At 37.1% G+C, this 24,799-nt stretch overlaps 1 long non-coding RNA gene across 1 annotated transcript in view; it reads right to left on the bottom strand.

Moving 5' to 3' along the window:
* LOC112427046 (uncharacterized) overlaps window positions 1-24,799 on the bottom strand; it is a 59,542-nt gene that overhangs the window by 30,485 nt on the left and 4,258 nt on the right. Inside the window, exon 2 of the long non-coding RNA XR_011608528.1 lies at window positions 14,432-14,536. This is a non-coding gene — a long non-coding RNA (uncharacterized lncRNA). The remainder of the gene's footprint in view (window positions 1-14,431; window positions 14,537-24,799) is intronic.

The following is a 24,799-nucleotide window of genomic DNA, read 5'->3' as shown; positions in this document are numbered from 1 at the left end:
GGAAAGGGCTGATGACAATGCCAGTTTCCCTCTAAGACCCTGTGGACAGCAGGGCAATGAGGGATGCTGTGACACTGCGTCTTGCTTGATGAAGTGTGTGGTGCTACTCACAGGAGTGGGTTCAGCCACTCTTGGTGTGAAACCCAAGGAAAATGTCTCTGCCGCAGCTGATGTCAACATGTACAGCATGTGACCAGCTTGCATTGTGAGTCAGACACCCACATCCTGTTGCTTTACCCTCTAACTAGAGTTCTCCCTTTAAGTGATTTATCAAAGAGGATATGCCTTATTTTTTTCATACAGAAGTCTGTTGTTTTTCAGCAGAAAGGAGACGTGTGCATGAGTTCTGCAGAAGTACACCAAATGTGGGCCAGGGTTATTTCCCCAGTGATGCTCTGAAGCTTTTGCCACAGGACAAATGGTAATTCGACACATTTAATCATTTGTGTGTTAATTCAGCATCACTTAAACACTTCCTTCTTTAAAGAAATCTCATCCATTTAGTTTGCGCCATTCAAACAAACTTGCAGAACATTCCGTAGAGTGTTTGTAGTGTTAAAGTCCACTTACACTTTAAGCCAATTAGACATTTTGATCTGGCCATTTCTCTGAGCTTACAAAATGCTGTGGATATAAAGGTGTGGTTATGTTTGATTTGGTTTTATGCTTTTGAACTTTGCCCATTTAATTAACCAGGCTAAAATAATAATCAGATTATTAGATCAATGTAAGTGCTCACAGGAGTTCTTTACTTTGCGTTGGGTATTTTTAGCTCTGCATGGGAGGAGAGGAGAGAAAAAGAGGTCAAGATTTATTGAAAATAAAATAAGATGCTGGAGAAACTTACTCTATTTTTTTCTAGTTTGGAATATCCCTTCAATTCACATAGCTCTCAATCATTTATGGAATAAATTTGATAGCATCCTAGTTACCTGGGGTAAGGGTCACAGAGAAACCCCTCCCTTAGCAGCCACCTCACTGTGGGACTTTTCAACACTTTGCCCAGTCCCTAATGTACTCATTGTAATGATGATGACACATGTCTTGGCAATATGTCTCCGTGCTCAGAAGTAGAACATCTCCAATGTTTCTGATACTATTTCAAGCTTTACTAGAGTTGTCTGCCCACCACAGTCTGATGTCTTTAAATTTGGCCTAATTTTTTTCAAACTTTAGTTTGGCCAGTCATACCAATTTTTCAGGATAAAGAGATAATATTGCCTTCTAGAGTTGGAGGTAGATATTAGAGAATATGTTATCTTCCACTATCAATTTCCAACATGATGGTCTCCATTAAAGTTAGTATATGCTTACAAGGCTACCACTGGTTTTCGCATTAAATGTGATGTGAAACATAGTTTGTGAAAATACACTCATGATTTCTAAGTTATCAAGGAGCTCTTACAAAGGGTTCCACTTTTCACCTCTTTACATTAACCGGTTTTATTTTTTCTTAATTGGCTTCTGCAATGAACCATGGATTGGCCAAACTGAATTCCAAAAGTCTAAAAGGTCATTTATGATGGAAAACAGGATAAATAAAAGAGATATTATAAAAAACAGATAATCCTTAACTTTTGCAAATTAATCTCTAAAAAAAAAAAGCTGACACATTCTCATCCACTACATATAGAAATTTCTTTTGGAAGTGTGTATATAAACTGATGAATGAAGAGACAGTTGTTTTTCTCCAATGGGAGTACTTGTTTGTTTGCCAAGAGTTCAGGTTTAGAAACATTCTTATTTTTGTTTGTAAAGCTGAGTTTGTTTTATTGCATTCTGTTCCTATTAATTTATTAAATTAATGAAAATAAACAAATAAAAGTAATAATATGAGTTGTCAACCTTGTAAGTTTAATATGGTGGAAATAAATGAAATCAATATAATAAAATGTTACAGGATAGTTACTGTACTAGGTCAGGTCAACCATTCAACATATAAAGAAAATTAAAGACAAGCATAAAATCATACAAGTAGATCACCAAACATTATTCTAATAGCAGAGAATTAATTAGGAATATTATAAATTTATTTTAGTCTCTGAAAATGGAATGTCCTTTATGTGATTTTTATAGTTTAGATTGTTGTGCATATTTTCAGCTGCATATAATGTAAAAAGAGGATATTAACTGTGGGCATTTAAAAGACAAACTTTGAAATCAGATGGAACTGGGTTGAAATCCCAGCTCCTATATTACCTAATGCAGCTTACTAATTATTTTGGGGTGTCAGTTTTTTCATTTTAAAACTTAAGATCATCAAATTTGTTTTCTTAGAGTTGCTTATGAGGGCAAAAGATAACATATTTTCTGGATATGGAAAGGACTTATCATGGTATCCAGCATGTAATAGGCTTTCATGAAATGCTAAATTTATATAAGAAGCTATATATCATTTATTTACTAACTGTGGGCTGATTTCTAAATATATTCTTAAGATAAACTGAAATGTATTTACTAAATACTAAATGTGTTTCATTGTATGCTGGTAAACCAGGAAACAGGAAGTACACTAATGCACTGGAGTAAAGAAGATTCATCTGCTCTTAGCTACCTACCATGCCAACACTCCTGAGAAAGCTCACAGAGACCCATCATGCCTACCTGGATCTGAGGACCTGGAAAGCCACAACAGGCAACCATAATCTGGGTCTTCCCTCAGCCAACCCCCCAGATAAAGTGAATGAATGAAAACCCATCTTATATTAATCAGGGTTCTCTAGAGCAAAAGAACCAATCAGATGTGTATATATAGAAAGAGAGAATTATTTTAGGGAATTAGCTCACATGATTATGGAGGCTGGTCAATCCAAAATCTGCGGAGTGGGCTAGCAGCCTGGAGACCCAGGGGAAGGCTAAATTGTAGTTTAGATCAGAAGGTCATCTACTGGCAGAATTCCTTCATCTTCCAGGAAGGTAGATCTTTTTCTACCAAGGCCTTCAATTTTTTAGATCAGGCCCATGCACATGCTGAAGGGTAATCTGTTTTACTCAATATATACTGATTTCAATGTTAGTCTCATCAAAAAGACCTTCACAGAAACATCTAAAATAATGTTTGACCAAATGTCTGCATACCATGGCCAAGCCAAGTTGACACATAAAATTAATTATCACACATCCCATGAACACCATCCCCAATAGATGCTCATGAACATTGTGGTTAAGATTTCAACTTCAGAATAAGGCTGAAACGTGTTCAAATCCTGACCCTTTGATGTATCAGCTCTCTGAAAACTATTATAGGTCAACTTTCTAGACTTTACATGAAAAACAGAAAGCAATATACCCACAGCATAAGATTGTTAGGATTGTTAGGTATAAAGAAATTTAAACAGTGATGCAGTTGAGATATTTAGAATTGTAACTGGCATGCACTTTGTATTAAATAACTAATGACACCTTTTTCTGGTAAAAACAAAATAAGTCTGACTAAAAGAAGATGAGACCAGATTAGTTGATGGCTCTGCCTGGGTGGGCTCCTGGCCCATGTGAAATTGCATTACTCTTACGTAGTGCCTTTTTTGTTATTGCTAAAATAAAATAAATAAAACACTCTATTTTCATACTTTGTAAAATGCACTTCTCATTCAGTTTCTCATCCTGTGCCTTTTCCCTATTGTCTATTTGCACACAGCTGTTTTCTTCTGCACATTTTCATCACAGAGAATTACCAGGTGTAGGTCAAAAGATGCCACAGAGAGCATAAAGGAAAGGAAAAGCTTTTCTGCACTTCTATCCTTGTATGCACGAAAATTAATCACACTTTCAGTAAACAGGTCAGGTAAGTCAGTCCTGCACTTGAACATTTTCTCCCCAAATAAATAGTTGAAATGGGAATGTCGATTACTGTATTTGAACAGAAATGTATTAGTGCAGCTTTCAAAAGAAGACTACTTTCTCTATATGCATATCATCAGACCCACAAATACACACACGCATACATTCACAATTCATCCTAACGTTGCAGAATATTCTAAGAGTAACACGTTTCTGTACAAATCAAGCAGCAGCTTTTACTTGCATGCTAATCTTCAAAAAAATTCTGCAATGATCCATTCATTCCACATCCCAACCTACATCCTCAGAAAAACAAAGATGTAAGTAAGAAACTCAGTATAACCTGTTTGACTTTAGATGCTACTCAAATATACTCAAATTTTATATGAATATGGATATTGCTCCCAGATTAGGCAGCTCAGAAAACAAATCTTGATTATTCTTAGTTACAATGTAGTATAAAATAACAACAATTTCATGTCAACAACAGAGTCTCCTAAAAGATCTTATAAAGATAAAAAATCTTGGGTGTTAGTCATCAAAGACTAAGCTGTAAATGTATCATTATATTTGTGTAGTTGATAAAACCCTAGACAAGATATGGGTTCCAGTTCTTGATCCACCACCACCTGTTTACCTTAAATAAGTCAACTAACCTTTCAGGGCTTCATTATTCATCCTAATATCAGGATTCTTGCAATCGTTAATTGAAATATTGTAAATGAAAGTACATTATAAACCTAACCTATTAATTAGTAGAATTGGTAGGATTAGTATAATCAGTTCCCCTTGGCTACACTTTCACGTTTCCAGGTTTCCATTCCTGTAGTCAGCCATGGTCCACAAATATTACAATATTTTGAGAGAGAAAAAGAATACATTTACGTAACTTTTATTACAGAATATTGAAATAATTGTTATATTATTATTGTTGTTAATCTCTTACTGTGCCTAATGTATAAATAACTTTATCACAGGCATGTTTCTATAGAAGAAAACATAGAATATATGGGGTTCAATACTATTCATGGTTTTAGGTATCTGCTGGGGGTCTTGAAAGGTAATGTCCCCAAGGATAAGGGAGGACTACCGTAGCTCATGTCTACTGAATAATACACATAAGACTAAAAGAGTATCAGATGTATACTCTCTTAATAATACATATGTGTGTTTCTAACTTAATTTTAATAACAACACTCTGAAAGAAAAATTTTTATGCTCCTATCATGGATGAAGAAATCGAGGCTCTTAGAAACAGGTAACTGAATGGAATCACAGTGACAGGTGCTAGAAACAGGCTTCAAATCCAGGCATTCTGGCTGCAAGAGTCCATGAACACTAATTTCTACCACGATCAAGGTTAGAACTTTAAAAGCTTCTAACATTGGATAGCCCAAGCCCACCCTCATTCCATTTTTGCAAATGACAATGAAGCCAAGTGAATGTAAATTTCACACTGTAGACTGTGTGTGGTGGCTCACGCCTGTAATCCCAGCACTTTGGTAGGCAAAGACAGGCAGATCACTTGAGGTCTTGGAGACCAGCCTGGCCAACATGGTGAAACCCCGTCTCTACAAAAAATTCAAAAATTGGCAGGGCTTGGTGGTGAGTGCCTGTAATCCCAGCTACTCTCCAGGCTGAGGCAGGAGAATCGCTTGAACCTGGGAGGCAGAGGCTGCAGTGAGTCAAGATCATGCCACTACGTTGCAGCCTGGACAACAGAGCGAGACTGTCTCAAAAAAAAAAAAAAAAAAAAAAGTTCACACGGTAAAACTTCAGACACAAGACATTTCTCCTACCTTCAACATCAATGGTTTCTTCTTCTCTGAAGGGAGATGATGGCCAAGAGAAAACATTATGTAAGCAAATGTCAACCTGAGTGGTATATGAGACCCAGCTGGGAAGATGTAAAGCCTCAAAATGTGTAGATTACAAAGACAGATTGTGAGGTTGATGAGGGAAAAAACATGAAGGATAAGAAAAAGGATTTAGAATATTTGAGAGGTGAAAATTTTACTTCTGGGTTTGCTTTTCCCCTGGGTTCTTCTAGAAGGGATAGCAGGAAGTTGGGAAGATCAATGTGAGTTCTGGAGTCAGGTCTTACCTCAAATCCCTGGTTTATATGGATAATGAGGCAAGACATAATCAACTCGGAGAAAATCTATTCCATGCTTAGATTAGTAAATGGGCCGGTTTTTTCTTTCTAGACATACCGTTTTGAGCCCTTTTCATCCTTATCTGCCACCAGTGATACAATGAAAAATAATGAGAAAATTAATGCGACAATGCTTTTAAGATTTTCCTGACAAGTTTCAAAAGAGCATCTTATAATAGATGCTTATCTCCAATGAACTATTGAACCCTGCAGAGTGTGAACTGATTGAACCTTGTGTATTGCGAACATCAGCTATAGTATCCCACCAACTGATGACTTCTAAGAATGTCACATACTGGCAATGAACATTAGAATATAAGCTTTTATTTAAAATAACGTATTTTGTACTTTTGCCGATTCATTCGGGAATTTCTGTATTTCACAGCTAAGTCACTAAAACAGAACTCTAAAAAAAGCTAGAGAAATACATAATTGGTTTCGTTTAAAAAATTCACAGGATGGGGAATTTGACTAACATAATGTGTTATATATGTATATATTATATACAACACACTATGTTATAATGTGTTAAACATAATGAGAAAAAAGCAGAAGTAATCTATCCCATAATATAAAAATCTAGCTATTTTATTTTTTTCTAAGTGTCATAATCCAGGGAGAGATAAATCATTAGTGTTTGGGTTACTTATTCATTCAGTCTTTAAAATAATGCCTTTCTCAGTGTTATCCCCAGGCACAAGTACAAAAAGAAAAAAAATATATTAATTAAAATGTGTAACGGTCAATAACAATTTCACAGATTTATAGGAAAAGAGCTTATTAGAATGCTACCACATTAAAAGTTCTCTTCTTTTGGAGAATTCTAATATTTAAAAGGTATTTAGCACTAGGCCCTGATGACCAGAAGCTGAGTTTAAGTCAAACTGACCTAGGGCTATAACCGTCCATGGTCTGACAAAGGAAAATAAGAGTGTGGTAATCATTAGTACTATTTCACCACGGACAGCAGAGCGGTATTTGTTACCATCCTAATGGCAAGTCGTTCAGTGAGCGGTGGTGTTTACTTCTTTTCAGGCTTGACTCCCTGGAGAAGGAGTGTCACTTGATCGCATCTATAGCTCTCTCAAACAAAGTGACAGAAGTCTTATATGATGTAAACACATAAAACGAATGAGAATAGCTACCGTTTATTAAACACCTACTATAGTCCAGTAATGATATACATTCTATCACTTAATCCTCATGATATTTTAGGAGGACATTATTATTGTTATTTTACAGATGGGTAAACTGAGGCATTGAGAACTTACATAACTTGCTTAATGGTGGTATCTATGCAATAACTATTAGACTAATTATGGTCATTATTATTAAAAAGTGAAATGGGTTGATCCTGGAATGTATTGTGGCGTGAAAGTTAGGAGCCCACTGTTTCACACAATGGAACATCTTATTCACTGAAATGTTAACACCCGTCTGTGATTTTACAGAAGATGAAAAACAGTTCTGGTAAACAAAGCAGGGATCCTGGCATTGAGCGTTTCAAATACATACTTTGATATGTTTCCTGGGAATAGTAAACCCGAAAACTATGCTTTAAAGAAAAACTCCATCCAAAATGTAAATAAATGACTGCCCTCAACGATGAACCTCTGCATTCATGAGTGATCATTGTTCACCGCGTCTAAAAGGGAAACCTCCTAATTGAACATGTCTTACAATCAGAACTGAACGACTGACCAGGCAATACAAAGGAAGGGACTTACTTTTCACAGAGAGCTAGACTGATGGGTTACCACTGAATAATAGAATCTGTGCCCAAGACATAATTTGGCTGTTTAGAGTCTTCATGCCTCAAACCTCCATGCCTTTCCCTGGAGGTCTGTAAAAGAGATGGGATGTTTTCACCCTTTGAGAAAACTAAAGAAAAAATTAACCTAATTTGAACATGAGAATGGAAGTAAACTGATTCCCAATGAACCACATGTCATTTTAAAATAATGCCTTTGACCAGTTTGACATGAAATACGTGACAACTCACACGTGCTTCTTTGCTAATGACAAGCACACCACCATCTACCACGTACCTGGGTCCATTCATCGCTTCCTTTTCTTTCACAGCTTTTGTTTCCTTTGTGTCAAACCTCTCACTCTTCAATGCTAGTCTCACTGAAGTCATTGGGTGCTTGCAGTTGTTGTTTTCCCGTTTAAATAAAGCATTATGAAGGGAAAACATGTTTTGAAAAAACTGAAATCATTGATGTTCACATACACACATATGTGCGAAAAGCAAATGAAAAAGAATTTAAACAGAGCCATGCCGAGTCTGCTGCTAAGTGTTAGATTGGCTGACAGGAGACTATTTGTAATTTTAACTAATGCTTTTTATAAAAAAGTTTTTTTAAAGCCATTCTTTTCTAAGTCTTAGGAATGAGCAATTATACTTTTTTTGGAAAAGTATAACTTAAACACACAAATCTGTTCAAAAGAAAAAACAATAGAGACATTTACATTCTCCTTCTAGGATATATTCAAAAGCTAGTTTGAGAATATTCTATTTAGTGTCTTCTACTTGAATGTCTGTTTTAATGTTTCAATTTCTGAAAAAAGACTGTAATATTTAATTTTAGCCAATAGTTGAGAAATTATTTAGAAATACACTAAGGCCTAGAAGTGCCAAATAAATTCTACCCATTCCCAAAAAACAGTTTCATAGAGTTTAGCAATATATTTGCAGGAAACTAGTTTTAATTGTCTGATAGGGTCTCTTTAAACTCTGAGATTCTCACATAACTATTTTTGTTGGAATCAAAATGAAATTTATCTTGGTACAGAACAGACTTCAAGTACCACTCTATTGTTTCATGGAAAAAAATATGTTTTGAAATTCACATAATGACGGACAGAATGAGAGCTTTGGTCAAACTGATCACGCCTGTATTAAAACATTTCACTCTTCAGGAGAATATTTACATTTTTGTACGGACGGATCTCATCCGACAATCTCATCTTGATAAAAAGTCAAATTCCTTTTAACTTAATTGTATATCCCATTTTTTTCAAATCACATTCCTAACATTTGAAACATTGAGTCATCAAGATTGAATGTAAGGCTTTACATTTTTGTTGTGAGCTACCTTCTCAGATAATAAGCAAACAGGAAAATATGTCAATCAAAATCCATTATGAAACTAAGACCTTTGACTAACTGGCAGCCCAGATTCTATAAACAAGCAAGAGATACAAATGAGTGACCTTTCCTAGCTTAAACTCTACAGATGGCACCTAGGAGGGATCCATGCCATAAAAAGGCTGCTGTCTATTGTATATCTTAAGAAAGATACTACATATCAGGCTGGGCGCGGTGGCTCACGCCTATAATCCCAGCACTTTGGGAGGCCGAGGCCGGCGGGGCCAATCATGAGGTCAGGAGGTCAAGACCAGGGCGAAACCCCATCTCTACTAAAAATACAAAAAATTAGCCAGGTGCAGTGGCGGGCATCTGTAGTCCCAGCTACTTTGGAGGCTGAGGCAGAGAATGACGTGAACCTGGGGGGGCAGAGCTTGCAGTGAGCCGAGATCACACCAGGGCACCCCAGCCTGGGCAACAGAGCAAGACTCCATCAAAAAAAAAAAAAAAAGGAAAGAAAGAAAGATACTACGTATCTTTAAAAAATACTACGTATCTTTAAAAAATAAGATAAGTAATTACCTCAGTGTCCATAGCCGATGCCAACACACTGACTTCTGAATCATGAATATTGACCTGGTGAGCCAATCTGTCTCAGATTTCTTGGCCTGGATTCCTGAAGAGATTGTTGAGAATTTGGATTTTTTTAATAATCAACTAATATTGCTAATATTTACTTGGCCTGACCCAACCAGTCCTTGGATGCAAGGTATTTTCAGAGGCACACTGATTCCTTTAAGCTCTAAAATGCCATTTAGGCCATTGAAGCAGTAATCTACTAGATGTCATCTGGGTCTGTGCCTCATCAAGTAAACATCCATCGTTCCTATCTCCAATTTCGCTGAACTGGAGGAATGGCGATACATGGTCTTTACAATAAAAAGATTTGTATTCAGTCTTGTGTGAGAGTTGGAACTCAACATTTTCCAAAGATGTTTACAACTTAATTTTAAGTCCCATTACCTCAATGGACTCAATAGATTATTTCCTCATTTTACTTAGGAGCAAATGCATAGGGCTATATTCCTGGAGCTAAGTATCTGTATAGAAGCAACTCGATTTTGCGAAAGGAAATGTATCACTTTCCTCTGGTCACAAAATAGCTAATTATTAATACTTGCTTGTATGGGACTATTGTCCTTGAATCTATTACATTTGTTATTCCAGCGAGTGGGCTGCACGCTGGGTTCTAAAGTTTTTTCCAACAAATTTCTACAAATATATATACTATCTTACTTGCATAATATCTGAGATTCAAGAAAGCAATTTTGAAAAATGCATGGTCCCTGTTTCCTAAAGTGTTGTCAATTTAATTGGAAACAATTTAACTCTAAGTGAGAGCTCTTATATGTATACCACTGGAGCCCAAATACTGCATTATATGCAATCCTAAGAGATTTCAGATGGAAGAGATTGTCAGAGGAATACTTCCTGATTAGTAAAATGATGCTTAAGATAACTTTTACTGTATATAGGATGACTCTATGAAAAAGAGTGTTTACATCATTGAGGTTAATTACTCAGATTACTTGCTTCAGGCTTTATACAATATTTCTAGTTAGGTAAGCAGTCCTTGGCAGCAGATTTTCCTATCCAAACCATATTTAACCTTTATAAGAAAAGAAAAATCTTAAACACTAAAAATTAATCTTGACTTTCTGATATCTATGCATAAAGCATAGAGTAATAGAGCATATGGAAATAACTAAAAGATGGGAATTCTGGGTTCTAATCTGCCATGAATTATGACCTTGGGCAAATCACTAGAATTCCTTATCAGTTTTCAAGGGGATATTACAAAGACTTTGAAGAGTTCCAAATATCAGAAAAACCTAAATTTGAATCTCTGCCCTGTATTAGCTGAGCAAACTTTAACAAGTTCAAAATGTATCTTTTTGCTTCCTAATTTTTACCATGAAATGAGATAACATATAAGGTTCTTTACACAACTAGCACTCTAATATTAATTCATCCTTGAGTAAATCTAAAAAAAATTTTGAGAATTTATAAGCTCTAATCAAATGTAAGAGATTGCCATTATTATTTACAGCCTATGGTTAATGCTTAGAAATTAATACCAACACAAAAGAATGTTCTTAACCAAGTGTATTAGTCCACTCTCAAATTGCTATAAATAACTACCAGAGACTGGGTAGTTTATAAAGATAAGAAGTTTAAAGGATTCATGGTTCCACAGATTGTAAAGGAAGCATGACCAGGGAGGCCTCAGGAAATTTACAATTATGGCAGAAGGCAAAGGGGAAGCAGGCACATCTTCAAATGGCGACAGGAGAGAGAGAATGAAGAAGGAGGTGGTACACAATTGTAAACAACCAGATTACATCACAGGAGCAGCAAGGAGGAAGTCAACCCGCATGATCCATTCATCTCCCACCAGGCTCTTCCTCTAACACTGGGGTTTACAATTCACCATGAGATTTGAACAGAGACACAAATCCAAAACATATCACCAATTATTACATAATTTTATGGCTAGGAATACCGTTTCAATATCTATCACTAAGCTTAGTTATCTGTTTTTTTAATGAGATGTTCTATGTTAATTACAACAGTCATGAGTCATTCCACATTAGTTTACATATCAGAAAATATAAAAATTTCACACTTTTGCAATTCTCAACAAGAAATCAGCCTCAGAAAACATAAATGTCAGAATTATGTGCTCCCTTTGTAACAAGCTTTTTAAAAATTTTAGTTTAATAAACGATTATCTTAAAAATAGACATGTGAACGTAACTCTAATTGTAAATTGCAACATGCCTTGCTGTGGACCATGGTTAGTGTTTGATCTTTAGAGATGACTTGCATAAGATCCTTACTATGCTTTTTGATTGGACCTTACGTAGAGAGAGACATTCTTGATATTCCTAAATAAATCACTTTATATTTTAATGTACAGAATATGCAGAATGATGCTGGGTTATAGCCAAATATGTCAGTGAGTTGGCAGCATCCAGGAAAATCTCAAGATTCCTTTATTTTTGTGTAATTTTGATTCATCCTAGGGCTTATTTCTCCTAGATGCTCCAGCTCCATTATTCTCCTCTCTAGCCATTGTATCCCACGAGAGCTCTAAAAAGCTTTCCCTCACTAGGAGCAAATAGAAACTGCAAGGTGTTAAAGACTCAGTAATATTTAATAATTTTTTTTTTCTCCTAAATGAATTGAAAGAAAAATCTGGGAGAAGGAAAAACTTTCACAGTAAATGTTGACGGCATTCTAAAGCAGTTTGTGACAGCAACTGAAGTACTCACCTAACTCTCCAATTGTGGTAGTTCCTGATTATGAACTCTTCAATATATGAGAGAGTACTCTAAGTGTGTCATCTATTTGCTTCCTATTTTATTTAAAAAAATGTTGAGGAGGTTGTTGGATGTGACTCAGTGAGTGGCCAGAATGGAACTCTACTCAAATCTCTGTTGCATACCTATGAGCAAGTTTCTCTTTTATGATATATATATATATATCATAAAAGTGAGTAAGACAAAGACTCTATTCTCAGGGAGAGATAGACCTTATCACAGTTAACTCTTGCACCAAGTACAAAGTGGTACTCCATAAGTGTTCTTTTAATTAATGCATTGCTGCCAGAGTTCTAAAAGAAATATTAGCAACACACCAAGGAAACATAAGAGGAATGGGACATTCATACCAGCAAATTAGGGAGGATGTGGCATTTGGACTGAGCCTTGGAGAATGAATAGAATCTCAACAGGGAAAGATAAAGTGGAGGGAAGATGTACATGGCAGGGATGTTGGAGGCGCTGTGTGCAAACATGATGGTAGGCTGGTACTGCTGCTTCACTTCACAAGTTCCTTGTTTCTTTCATCCACTAAAAAAAATAAAAATCTAAACACATTGTTGTTAAAACTAATGATAATTTGTCTGCTGATTTGACCAAGCCTCTCTGAGTTCCACTTCCTCATGTGTAAACTAAGAATCCTACTCACATCATGAAAGGGTGTCTGAGCATTAAATGAGATACTACACTATGACAGAGTCTGGCACGTATGAAATTCCCAGTTTGCCATAATAGTGACAATTTCAGAAATAGCAGCTGTAGATTGCTTAAAAGATCCAACTTGCTTCCAAGAAAAATAATTGTGGGAATGTCTGAACATAATCAAAGCAACTATTTTTTCCTGAATACAACTTAGCTGTACTCCCATGGTACATTTTTTTTAGCTCTTCTGGATTTTCTGTGAAGTTGAGGGGAAGCATTATGTTTAGTTCTGTGCTCTCAAAATCTTGAATGCGTGTTCTAACTTAGATCAACTGACACACATCTTAAAGATTAAAACATGTCTTCATGATTCATGTAACATGAAGATGACTTCAAGTGATATTAACCCATATTGGAATATTTATCCATGGTGTTACATTCCAGAAAACTTTATAACATGTGAATGGCTTTAGGCTACAAATATTTATGTTACACGTTATAGAATGGCTTATTTTTTAAATGTATTTTTATACAAACTCATAAAGTATCTAGACTTTAGGCTTGGCTGGAGTGTTAAAGTGTAAAATATGAAGCCCCAAAAGCCAAAAATTAGATTGCCAAGGCATTCCCTGATTCATTGTTTAGGATAAAATAGCACTTTCATTATTAAATGCTTACGAACATAAGCCATATATCAATTGTTTCAAATGCACTAAAGTAAATAGAACAAAATGGATTGTTTTGAAACCTATTACACTTATCTGTCAATTAAAAGAGTGTTTAGATTTCAGTCCAGAAATTGGCAAATATATATAAAACATACTAGCTAAGACTGGGACATTTAGATTTTAAAAAACATTTATAGATGACAGTAAGAAAAAAACATTTTTCTCATTAAAAATACTCTGGATTGTATGAAAGAAACTGAAATTCAGTTGGGCATTCTCAGATGTGCAAAATAAGAAAAGGGCACATATTTTCCTGTCTTTTGGAATAATTTTTTGTCATTTGGGGATGACTCCACAGATACATTTGTATATTTGAGTGTCTAAAATTATTGTTGTCCCCAGGAGTGAGAAAAATGGTGCTTACCATAAGTAAGCATTGCCCTGAAGGCTTTGGCCGAAGGACAGGAGATTACAAATCAAAATACTGACTGAGTCATAATAAATGAAATAAAAAGCTTATTATGTTTTTCTGAAAGATGCTTTTATTATAAAAACAGGAGAAAAATCCTAAAGTTGGGACTACCTCAGAAAAGAAAATCATATAAGTTAAAATTTGGCTTTTAAAACAAGATTGGTTTGGATAACTGTAAAGTCCACGAACACACACAAATATTTCCGTGCATTAATATAAAAGCAATCCCTCTTTACTTACCATAATGACTAGTAGAATTTCTTTCTTTTTCTGAATTACTTTACAATTAAAGGTGAGGAAAGTGCAGCTCCTCTCCACCACCATTGCTGTTCACACTGAATTACTCTGGAAGGATTACAGAATTATGATACTATCAATTAAATTTTAATAGCAAATGTCATCCTTATAGCATTTTACAAAGCGGTTGCCTCTATATTATATCATTTAGTCCCAGAAACTCTGTGGAATACTTTGGGTGGGTTCCTAATTTACAAATGAGGGACCAGACATTTGGAAAGTGATTTATGCAAGGTCACATGTGCTATAACTGGTAGCTGAATTCAGGACACTGTCCCCGGATTCATCTTCATCTAAGCTTCCAGTGAGCTTCCATATAAAGTATAAACTCCCTCCCCTCATATATACAACATAACTTTTGAAGGTTTGTAAAAACTATTTAGGATATATGGATTATAATTAAAAATTTCTTTTCCCTTTCAGCAAAAAGTTATTTTCCTTTTCACATTTATTAAACTTCCACGGTACCCCGAGAATTGTTGTCCAAGGTGGTTCTCTAGTGGGACATTTATGGAGAAGTAGTCTAATCAAACAACTACTTTTACATCTTCAGTCTGTTATCAAATGGTAAGATTGATATAAAGCCCCATGTTGAAGTCGGGAGAGCAGATGCTCTAAAGCTGTTTTGTAAGCTACAGTAGCCACTAATCACGTGTGATTAAATTTAAATTCATTTTAATACATTAAGTGAAATAAAAATGGCAGTTCCTCAGTCACACTAACCACATTTCAAGGGTTCTATAGCCACAAGGGGCTAGCGACTATTGTACTCTATGAAGCTGTCCTCTAGGGTGAGTAACATCAGAGAGGTGTGTGTGTGTATGTGGTAATAAACTATGATTTTGTTCTCCCAAACAATATTAGAGAATCAGAAAGTCACAAATAAACATGGGCTATTTATGTGGCTTCTGTTGATGTGGGAGGAAACACTTATCCCCCTGGGACTATCAGACAACCCTAAGATCATTTCAGTGATACACTGTTTTATTAACAGCTCTGTGTGATAGGGAGAGGGCTGAAGAGTGCATCTGTAGTTTCTGGAGATTTGTGGACAGGGAGGTCTAATGGGAGGCCTCAGCATTTGGAGATAGGGTAGTTGGGGGAAAGATAAGGAAAAGAGATCCCTCCCATGAGAGAAGCACATGCAAGAAGCCAGCAGGGCCCAGGAAGCACCCAGGAAATCTGTGTCCCATCAGCTCCACCTCGGGATTTTCTTTAAGGAGCCAGATGGCTGCCCTGGCTAGGAGAGTGAAAATAGAGAAAAGATGAAAAAACCTCAGGAGAAAGAACTGAATATTGTTCTTACCAAGCCATCTACTGCAGATGGCCAGGCATTCCTGAACTATAAAAGTAGGTTAATCTGAAGAGGCAGTGGTTTCGGAGTCTGGGGCACACTCGGCCAGAATCCTTCATCTGCTACTTCCCACCTCTCTAGCTCTGGTCACATTTAACCTTTATGAGCCTCAATGCTAAGCAACCATACTGATTCTGCTGAAGGCTAACCATGTGACAGCCAGGGTGCTTAGGTTGGGTAACAAAGATGATTACATCAAATAACAAAGAACTCACACAAATACGTAATTATCACATAATTCTGTGAATGCAGTGATCAACATACACACAAGGAAAGTATATACCTGGTCGGGGTTGGGGAGATGGGGTTTCCAAGGTAGGAAAAGACTCTGGAGGAGAAACTGATACCTGGGCTCAATCATTAAGGATGAGGAGCAGTTGAGAAAGGAATAAGTAGTTCATGGAGAAAAGAAAGGAAAAATAAAACAAAAAAATGGAGAAAAACATATACATGTCTATATCTGTAGATATCTATATCTATACATATAGAAAAACATACATATCTAGATCTATAGAAATAGATATATATACACAGATTTATATTTTTAAAAAACTGGTCCTTTCTCAGTATAAAAGGAGAAAGACATATGTAAATCAGGAAAACATTCTATGCCTAAACAGGTAAAGATTTAAAAGAGCTAGAGAAAACTGAATGATTGAAAAAGAAAGAAAAATAAGAAGCATGACTAGAGACCACTCCAAATAAATCCTTTTCCATGAAGAATATCCTTTCTTTCTTTATGTGCTGCTGTTGCCTTTGCTGTTTATGTGCATTTGCACAGACAAGTTAGCAGTGGTGTTCATACAAACTCTCTCTCCTTTGTGGTCAGACAGGTTGCACCAGTGAGTACCAGATAACAGACATACTTGACAAGTAAACTTCCTCAGGGACCCAGAGCCTCAGGGAACACAGCAGCAACCAACACTCCCCCACATCGGTGCCTTTCAGTGGCTTGCCTATTGGATGACCTTCAGCCAGAGCTGGAAACCCTTCTCCCATTGCTTCGACACTGAAAACTGGACAGGATTTGGCTTCTGTCTAGTGCAGTTAATCCATATTATAGAGTAAGAAGCTGGTACTGAATTTAAACACTAATCAAAACCTACAAAATCATCACCTACCACTTTCTGATTCTAGGTGTCTCATGAGGCTCCAGTTGTTGATGTCCAGGCATCTTTTATTTGGAACCCCAGTGTCCCAGGGTGCTATTTAGAGAAGAGCAACCCACTGTTTGGCCCCTAGAGAGGCTACCATGTGAGTCATGAGCCCATTCACCTTGGGAACTGTGTTTCCGGAAGCATGAACCAGAGAAGGTGCCCTCATGGAGAGCTGCCCTTGTTTTATTAACAACAAAAAAACTAAGATGGGGATGGTTAATGGGTAAAAAAAAAGGAAAAGAAAAAGAATAAATGTAACATACTATTTGATAACACAATAGGGTGACTCTAGTCAATAATAACTTAACTGTAAATTTTAAAATAACTTAAAGAGTGTAATTGGATTGTTTGTAACTCAAGGGATAAATGCATGAGGGGATGGATACTCCATTCTGTATGGTGGGCTTATCTCACATCACATGCCTGCATCAAAGCATCTCATGTACCCCATAAATATATACACCTACTAAGTACCCACAAAATTAAAAAAAATTTAATACTGAAAAACATTAGTTTTAGTGACACCATTCACTATTAGCATCTTAGACGCTTCAACAACACTTAAGTTAAGGCTCCCTGAGGCTATTACCAGGTTTGTGAATTAAAAGGAAGATATTCGGCCGGGCATGGTGGTTTACACCTATAATCCCAGCACTTTGGGAGGCCAAGGGGGGGCGGATCATGAGGTCGGGAGTTTGAGACCAGCCTGGCCAGCATGGTGAAACCCTGTCTCTACTAAAAGTACAAAAAAGTAGCCGGGCATGGTGATGTGTGTCTGTAATCCAAGCTACTCAGGAGGCCAAGGCAGGAGAATTGCTTGAACCCAGGAGGAAGAGGTTGCAGTGAGCCAAGATAGCATGACTGTACTCCAGCCTAGGCGACAGAGTAAGACTCCATCCAAAAAAAAAAAAAAAGGAAGGTATTCATATTCTCCATGGGATGGTTGGTGGTTAAAGAGTTGTAGAGAGAGATGGCCTATATTTGTCATCATAACTGTTTTCTCTCCACTCTCCACTCCACCACCACTGCCACCCAGAAAAAGTTGGGACCGATCACCATTATATACACATTTTGGGGGGTAGGAGTGTGGGACATGGACCTGTAGGAGATGTCAGCAAACTTTTACCTATAGGCCAAATCTAGCCTGTTGCCTGTTTTCATAAATAAATTTTTTATTGCAACACAGCCATATTCGTTTGTTTACATACGGTCTATGGCTGCCATTTTGCTGGCATTGAACACTTGCAACAGAAACTATGTGGCCCATAAAGCCTAGAATATTTGCTATCTGGCTGTTTAGAGAAAAAGCTTGACTGGATCAAAGGTAAAGCAGAGACAGACATAGGAACTGATTTGCTCAATATTTACCATCTTTTAAGTCATTTGACAAATACTTGTGAGGTACTTATAGGTGCTAGGCTCTGAGGATATAGAAGGAAATAAATCCAATGGAGTCCTTTGCCTCAGAGAAGTAAAAACTTTTTTATAGTTTCACTGCAATTGTTCCTGCTCAACTATTTTCCTCCACGGTTATTATAAGGTACAGGCAACTATCGTAACACAGTAGTAGCCACAGTACAGGATATAATTCAGGATTTTCAGATAAAATATAAGACATTCAATTAAATTGAGCACATTTGAACTCAATGTAAATAGCAACTGTGAATAGAGCCAAAGACAGTGAAATTATTCTCTCCCTGAATGATGCATCAAGAGAGGGACAAAGAGAAGTTTTCAATGGACTTAGAGTGTTTTTTATTTTATTGTCAGGAAACATAGGATAGGAATGATACAGGCAATGGATGTTAAGTATGAGGACAAGACTATCCCTATTATGAGATATATGTGTCAAGCTATTAAAAATTATCCTGGCTGGTCACACTGGCTCACACCTGTAATCCCAGTACTTTGGGAGGTTGAGGCAGGTGGATTGCTTGAGCCCAGGAATTCAAGACCAGCCTGGGCAACATGGTGAAACTCTGTCTCTACAAAACATACAAAAATTAGCTGGGCATGGTGGTGTACAGCTGTAGTCCCAGCCACTGGGGAGGCTGAAGTGGGAGGATCACTTGAGCCCTGGAGGCAGAGGTTGCCGTGAGCCAAGATTGTGTTACTGCATTCCAACCTGGGCGACAGTGAGACCCTGTCTCAAGAAAAAAATTCCTAATAAAACTGCAATTCTTTCTTTACTAACAATTTTTAAAGGGAGGTATGAAAAAAAGAGAAAGTTGGAAGTGCAAGGGATAAAAAGAGAATCTATACCTACTGCACGGAGAAAAAATCCAAGGTGAATAATTCATGGGTGTTGAGAAATGTGACGATTGTTCATGTGTACAAGTATGTATCTCATGCTAAAAATGCCTGGCTTTACACATCTAGGTGCTTAGTCTTGTGATTATAAGAAAGGAGAATGGGACAAAGAAAATTCGATAGCAGCTGAACTTGTCTCTTGTGTGTAAAATCTGCATCCAGAGCATTCATATAAGCAGAATAGAAACCCTTTTAACAAGTCCTGCACAGCCAATCCCCAGAGACAGAGAGGCATGCAAAAGGAGACATGGCGTTTGCTGTCTAAATAGATGAAAGCATTAGTCCTACTCATCAAACTAAATGCTTGTGTTTACAGCATCAATAGATATTTAACTCACACACACACTGTATAAAACAAAACACAGAGAAAGAGTTTGTTGTCAGTCAAAAAAAAAAAAAAAAAAAAAATCAAGCCCGGACTATATTAGCTAAATCTTAAGCAGTCTCTAAATTCCAAATGTAAATGAAAAGTGGCTTGCTTCCAGGTCACCCATGAAGGGTTTTCATCAGATCTTCAGTTTGTCACAGTAGTCGACTGCAGATTTCTCTTCCCTAGCATTTCCCAAAAAGAATTTTCTGATTTGTCACACACGTTCCCATTCATTGGTCCAGTGCCCTGGCAGAACCAGAGATTCTAAACTTGTCAGGAAAAGAGTTTCATAATTCATCATGCATACTACTCTGTTGGCTTCAAGAGCAGTGGCCTGATCCAAGTGCATGCTCTTGGACACTCATGTTGACTAAAGGGACCAGAGTTTTGATAAACTAATGTATGACAAAGGAAAAGAGCCAGATAACACAGGCCCTGTAGCTAAGATGAAAGAGAGAGAAAGGGAGTGAGGCTACTAAAGGATGAGGCTATAGTGAGTGGAGGATGCTCCCTTCGATGAGTGTCCCGTGAAAGAAATGTGTGATTGCACTGGTTGAGAGAGGTTGCTCCTTGCAGCAAGGAAAATTTTGCCAGAAGAGTGATGACAGGCTTGGAACAGGAAGAGAGGGGGAGGACAGGAACAGGCGAAAAGGACAGCCTGGTGAGAGAGCAAATGTGCTAGAACAGATCATTTTGGAAAACTCGGTGCCAGCCAGCCAGCACAGGAAGTTCATGTTGAGGGCCATCCTCAATGTAGGGCATCCATCTTCCTTGGCGTTGACAAAGCTGGGGGCGGGGGATTAAGAGTGATGAACATGGGTGCATGGGATCCACGTCATTCTAATGTTCTTTGAAAGTGCCAATTTGTCTACAGAGGTAAAATATTCTGAAAACTTTCCCGTTTCCATTGTGTTCATAATGATTTCAGCAGTAAGCCATCTGAATTCAAAATTAAGATTTACTTTGCTTGAAATGTTTCACCTTAGAAAGATGGAGCAGAATCATAAGAAAGGAATATGTTTAACCATTGTTGTTAAATCTAAGTATTCAGTCAGCCTTCTTCTCCTGCTGAATATTCAAATTGGAGAACTGCAGAGGACAAAGAGAAAAATAAATGCATTTCTGATTAGAAAATGCAAATTAATGCCTGCATTCTCCGTAAGTCCCTCCAATATATGCTTTTAGTTTTTTTTTATTACCATCTGACTAAAAACCTTATGTAATTTTTCTATTGTTGGTAGGTGAGTGGGAGTCTCTTTGTAAATTTACTTATTTTTAAAATTGTACTGATAATTAAGGCAATGTTAATTAAAGCTACAAAATAAGAATTTTCATATCAAAATGTTGAAGATCCAAAATACTGATCATTCCTCAGGTTGGAATAGTTGTGACAAAACAGAAACTTTCAATAGTCTTGCTGTCCTTATAAATCGATATTACAGGTTAGAAGGGCAATTTGGAAATGTATCTACACTTTAAATCCTTTCATCCCAAGTATTTCATATCATTAGATCTACTGTACAGAGATACCTGTGCAATTGATCAAATATATATGAACAAGGATGCTCATTACTGAATATTTCACAGGGGCAAAGAACTGGAAATGACTAAAATATTCACCAGTAAAGAACTGACTTACTAAATTATGGTACATATTTTTCAACAAAAATCTTAAACACTCCTTAAAGGAGTGATCTACATTTGCATGGTGTGGCATATACCATATATTGTTTCAATACACTTGATGTGAGAAAAAAATAGAATCATCATTATACTGTGATGATGTTAATCTGATTTAAAATAATATATTAATGGATAGAGTCCATGAATATTTGATAGGATTGTTTAAACAAAGGAAACATCTAGAAGGAGTCACAACAAAATATAAGCCCTGCCTACTTCTGAAAAGCAGCAGGTTGAGTTTGGCAAAAATAGAAGCCTTTTTGTTGTTTTTGTTTTTCTTCGTACTACACTGTATTTCTTCCTTTGTTTTTTACAGACCTGTGTTCTTTCCTAATTCAAAAACTAACTTTGTATTTATTGAGAAAATGTAGTTCACATTTTTTCCCAGAAATCCTAGGATTTGCCCATTTCTCTGACCAAGTGTCATCATATCTGAAAAGCTTTTACCACTCAGTACTGGTTTTTCCACTTTGTTTTAGTGATTGTCACTCCAGGCTCCTAAAAGTCTTTGGAATGTGGAGCACATTCTCAAATCAGCTCTCCCATTCCTGCTCCTTTTCTCCACCATAGGCACCTCTACCTTTGTCAAAAGATAAGCTCTTAGGGGCTCTCACACAGAAAGCAAGGTGAAATTTCAACCCTCACTTCCAAACTCTCACCAGGACAAAACTCTACAATTTCATCTCAAATAATAAAGGCTGATGATCTATCATTGTGTAAGAAAAAAAATTTTGAACCTTAAAATAGTGGAGCTAGAAGGCTGACATTATCTAGTTGGGTAGTTCTCAACCCTCACAGCACAAATAAATTATCTCAGGAGCTTTGCAGGCAGAGATACTCAGACCGTCCTCAGATTACCTAACACCAAGTTTATTTTGGATGCACAGCAATGACTGAAAACCTTGTCTAAGCCCTTATCAAAAAGATAAAAACACGAGTGCCAGAGTAGGTGAACGAATTGACAAGGGTCATTCATGTGCAGGTTGGAATATGTGTTATTACCAAGGTCTTAATTGCTGATCTAGACTGCTTGGTAATGAATAACCCAGGCAGTGGAATTAAACATAAACATGATTGAAACTTGTTATTAAAGCATAAATTTGTTATTAAAGCATAAACTTGTTATTAATATCAGAAAGTCAGAAGGGATATTTTTATATTCTAATACAAATTTTGCCTGAAAAGTAATCTTACTGATGAACTTTTCCATGTCAGTCCAATATTAGAAAAACAGATCTCATGATGCCTTGATGGTATATAAATAGTTTCTCAGAATATAGTGTCTAGAAGACTTTAATTGCTTGCATCATAACTCATCAGTCCATCAAACACATCAATAAGAGGCTCAATGGCAGATTTAAATGTCTTAAAAGAATATAACAACTATATTATCTCTGGATAGAGCTCAGCATAAATTAGAACAGAAAAGTAATTTTCAAAATCATCTCCTTGTGTTTAAATCTAGGCAACCATATAAAATGTGTCAAATTCTCATAGGAATTAATATACAAAGCTTAAGTTTTAAATTGTTCTGCAAATAAATCCCAGCGCATGTCTAATTATTATGAACATTTCTAGGAAGCCACTTTTTTATCTCAGATATTATATTTGCATCTCAACCTTTTAGTCAATGAAGAATTTGAATTCACTTCAAGTGTTCATAATAAAGGTAAAGTAACCCTCGCATCCACAGGCATACACACACCATTAAATATGGTTTGGCTCTCTGTCCCCAAATCTCATCTCAAATTGTAATCCCCACATGTCAGGAGAGGGCCTGGTGGGAAAGGGATTGGATCATGCGGACAGTTTCCCCCATGCTATTCTCATGATAACAGTAAGTTCTCACAAGAGCTGATGATTTTAAAAGTGTTTGGCCGTTCCCCTTTTGCTCTCTCTCTCTCCTGCCACATGTAAGAGGTGCTTTGCTTCCCCCTTCATTTTCCACCATGATTCCAAGTTTCTTGAGGCCTCTTCAGCCATGGGGAACTGGGAGTCAGTTAAACCTCTTTTGTTTATAAATTACCCAGTCTCAGATAGTATCTTTATAGAAGTGTGAAAATGGACTAATACAGATAATTTGTACTGGGAGTGAGGCACTGCTATAAAGATAATCTGAAAATGTGGAAATGATTTTGGAACTGGGTAACAGGCAGAGGTTGGAACAGTTTGGAAGGCCCAGAAGAAGACGGAGAAGTGGAAACGTTTGAAACTTCCTAGAGACTTGTTGAATGGTTTTGACCAAAATGCTGATAGTGATATGGACAATGAAGTCCAGGTCTCAGATGGAGATGAGAAATTTATTGGGAACTGGAGTAAAGGTCACTCATGCTATGCTTTAGCAAAGATACTGGTGGCATTTTGCCCCTGCCCTAGAGATCTGTAAAAGTTTGAACTCAAGAGATGATTTAGGATATCGTATCTGGCGGGAGAAATTTCTAAGCATCAAAGAATTCAAGAGGTGACCTAGCTTATGCCGAAAGCATTCAGTTATATGCATTCACAAAAAGACAGTTTGAAATTGGAACTTGTTTAAAAGGGAAACAGAGCATAAGGGTTTGGAAAATTTGCAGCCTGACCATGTGGTAGAAAAGAAAAACTCATTTTCTGGGGAGAAATTCAAGCTGGCTGCAAAAATTTGCCTAAGTAATGAGGAGCCAAATGTTATTAGCCAAGACAACGGGGAAATGTGGGGATGGTTCCCCCATATGGAGTCTCCACTGGGGCACTACCTTGAGAAGTTGTGAGAGGAGGGCTGCCATCCTCCAAACCCCAGAGTGGTAAATCCACTGACAGCTTCCACCATGCACTTGGAAAAGCCACAGACACTCACTGCCAGCTCATGAAAGCAGCTGTGGTCTGTACCCTGCAAAGCCATAGAAGTGGAGCTGCCCAAGGCCTTGGGAGCCCATCCCTTGCATCAGCATATCCTGAATGTGAGACATGGAGTCACAGGAAATGTGGGAGTTTTAAGATTAAATGCCTGCCCTGCTGGGTTTGGGACTTGCATTGGACCAGTAGTCCCTTTGCTTTGGCCAATTTCTCCTATTTGTAACAGTAACATTTATCCAATGCCTGCACCGTCATGGTATCTTGGATGTAACTAACTTTTTTATTATTTCACAGGCTCATAGGTGGAAGGAACTTGCCTTGTCTCAGGTGAGACTTTGAACTTGGACTTTTGAGCTAATGCTGGAATGAGTTGACTTGGGGGGATTGGTGGAAAGACATGATTGTTTTTGAAATGTGAGATTTGAAAGGGGCCAGGGGTGGAATAATATGGTTTGGCTCTTTGTCCCCACCCAAATCTCATCTCAAATTGTAATCCCCCATGCGTCAGGGGTGGGACCTGGTGGGAGGTGATTGGATCATGGGGATGGTTTCACCCATGCTGTACTCATGATAGTAAGTGAGTTCTCATGAGAGCTGATGATTTT

This window comes from Macaca nemestrina, chromosome 10 (genome assembly GCF_043159975.1).
Source record: "Macaca nemestrina isolate mMacNem1 chromosome 10, mMacNem.hap1, whole genome shotgun sequence".
Lineage (NCBI taxonomy): Eukaryota > Metazoa > Chordata > Mammalia > Primates > Cercopithecidae > Macaca > Macaca nemestrina.
This window is presented reverse-complemented; position numbering and strand designations above follow the sequence as displayed.